We start from the raw sequence: 2,360 nt of genomic DNA, 5'->3' as shown, positions 1-2,360 counted from the left end.
CTACTAATGGCATATTGGGTGGTATTTGTCACATTGGACTAACACTTACTGACTGTGATAAACCGATAGTGATGTGTGGTTATGTGAGGCATGTGAGCTTTCTCCTTTTATACCTTTTTAGAGAATAAATCAGAATAGTTTGCAAAAGATTAAACCAAAGACTCTCATTTTCTAATAGTTTTGTTTTTACGATAGAAGATGAGTGAGAAGCAGTAAATGGAAAGTGGGGTGTGTGTGTATCTCAAAGCTAAATGTGATCTCAAAAGAAAACATAGCTGTTGATGATTGGCTTCAAATGAAATCCTAAGGGATTTTATAGATGGGATCTGAGTTTTTATACTAATAAAGTTGGTATCTCTAAGGTGATTAGTGGCTTATTGTTGTATTTTGTATGTGGGAGAGTAAATTTAATGAGAAATACAATGATGAAACAGGGTGTAAACCTTTTCTAAAAAAATTTTTTTCTACTGGCTCTACATTCTTCTTTGCTTTAATGTGTATGTTAAAAGAAGTAGCATTTCTTAGGGAATGGCCCTAAGAAAAGGTTTTAATCTCCAAATTCCAAGAGAAGTTTCCCATATACTTATGCATGAATTATTTTTCCCACTCTCATTTCATTGTAGAAACATGGGTATTCTTTACCTTTAAGCTCTCTCCCTCTCTTTCTCTCTTTTTTTTTTTTTTTTGAATGACACTTCTTTTGATCATACTCATTTCCAAAATACATCCTTCAGGATCTAAGTAAGCATGTAGCACTTTGATGAACAAGATAGACCTCTGTATCATTTCAGATTTCAAAATAACAATCATGATCCACGTTGTTGAGGATCAGGAAGTTGAAAGAAGTAGTAAACCGTAAGATAAACTGCTTGTATGATTTTTTTTTTAGTATTAGCATTTTAATAGCTAACCACTACCAAAAAGCCACTAAATAAGATGTCAAATAAACACATAAGGTTTGCCAAATGCATCACCTTCCCTAAACCAGCATTTCTTCAAAAGGGGAAAATTGTTTCCAGGTCTTTTTCTCAGTTTGAGAGAGAGCTGTGAAATAAGTTTGCTTTTTAGGAATTTAATGCCAAATTCTATTCTAACCCTTCAAAGAAAGCCTCCCAAGAGTCCTTAATTAAAATTGATTTATCTGTCATCGATACCCTTTATACCATTAAAAAATATATGTATTGTATTAGAGAAGAAAAACAACAGAGGGAAGCAGCGAACCCAAAGTTGGTTCTTTGGAAAGATCAACAAAATTGACAAAACTTTAGTTAGATTTACTGAGGAAAAAAAAAGGTGCAAATAACTAAAATCAGAAATGAAGGGAGGTTGTTATCAATAGCTTTACAGAAAACAAAATGGATTAAAAGAAAATACTATGAACAATTGTAGGCCAACAAATTAGATAGCCTAGACGAGATGAACGAATTCCTAGAAACACGTAAATACCCAAAACTGACTCAGAAAAAAATAAAATCTGAACAGATCTATAACAAGAGATTGACTCAATAATCAAACCTCCCAACAAAGAAAAGTCTAGGGCCAGATGGCTTCGCTGGTAAATTCTACCAAACATTTAAAAAAGAATTAACATTGGGGTGCCTGGGTGGCTTAGTTGGTTAAGTGTCCTATTCTTTTTTTTAAATTTTTTTTTCAACGTTTTTTATTTATTTTTGGGACAGAGAGAGACAGAGCATGAACAGGGGAGGGGCAGAGAGAGAGGGAGACACAGAATCGGAAACAGGCTCCAGGCTCCGAGCCATCAGCCCAGAGCCTGACGCGGGGCTCGAACTCACGGACCGCGAGATCGTGACCTGGCTGAAGTCCGACGCTTAACCGACTACGCCACCCAGGCGCCCCAAGTGTCCTATTCTTTTTTTTTTTTTTTTTTTTTTAAATATGGAACACTTCACAAATTTGCGTGTCATCCTTGCGCAGGGGCCATGCTAATCTTCTCTGTATCGTTCCAATTTTTAGTATATGTGCTGCTGAAGCGAGCACCCAAGTGTCCTATTCTTGATTTTGGCTCAGGTCATGATCTCGTGGCCATGAGATTGAGCCCTGCATCAGTCTCTGTGCTGAGTGTGGAGCCTATTTAAGATTCTCTCTGTCTGTCCCTCTGCTCCTCTCCCCCGCGTGCAAGTGTGTGTGCTCTCTGTCCCCCAAAATAAATAAAAATTTAAAAAAGAAGAATTAACACCAATCTTACTCAAACATTTCTAAAAAATTGAAGAGGAGAGAACACTTCCAAATTCATTCCATGAGGCCAATACACCTTACTCTGAAACCAAGATCAGATAAAGTCTCCACAAGAAAACTACAGGTAATAGCTTTTATGAACAAAGGTGTAAGAATCACCAATA

General features: G+C 36.5%; 1 non-coding gene across 1 annotated transcript; it reads right to left on the bottom strand.

The window, feature by feature from the left end:
• Window positions 1–1,890: 1,890 nt before the first annotated feature.
• LOC122230787 lies at window positions 1,891–1,998 on the bottom strand. Its single transcript, XR_006207871.1, has one exon. It is a non-coding gene; the product is annotated as a U6 spliceosomal RNA (small nuclear RNA).
• Window positions 1,999–2,360: the final 362 nt, after the last annotated feature.

The sequence above is a fragment of the Panthera tigris genome, chromosome C2 (assembly GCF_018350195.1).
Source record: "Panthera tigris isolate Pti1 chromosome C2, P.tigris_Pti1_mat1.1, whole genome shotgun sequence".
Lineage (NCBI taxonomy): Eukaryota > Metazoa > Chordata > Mammalia > Carnivora > Felidae > Panthera > Panthera tigris.
This window is presented reverse-complemented; position numbering and strand designations above follow the sequence as displayed.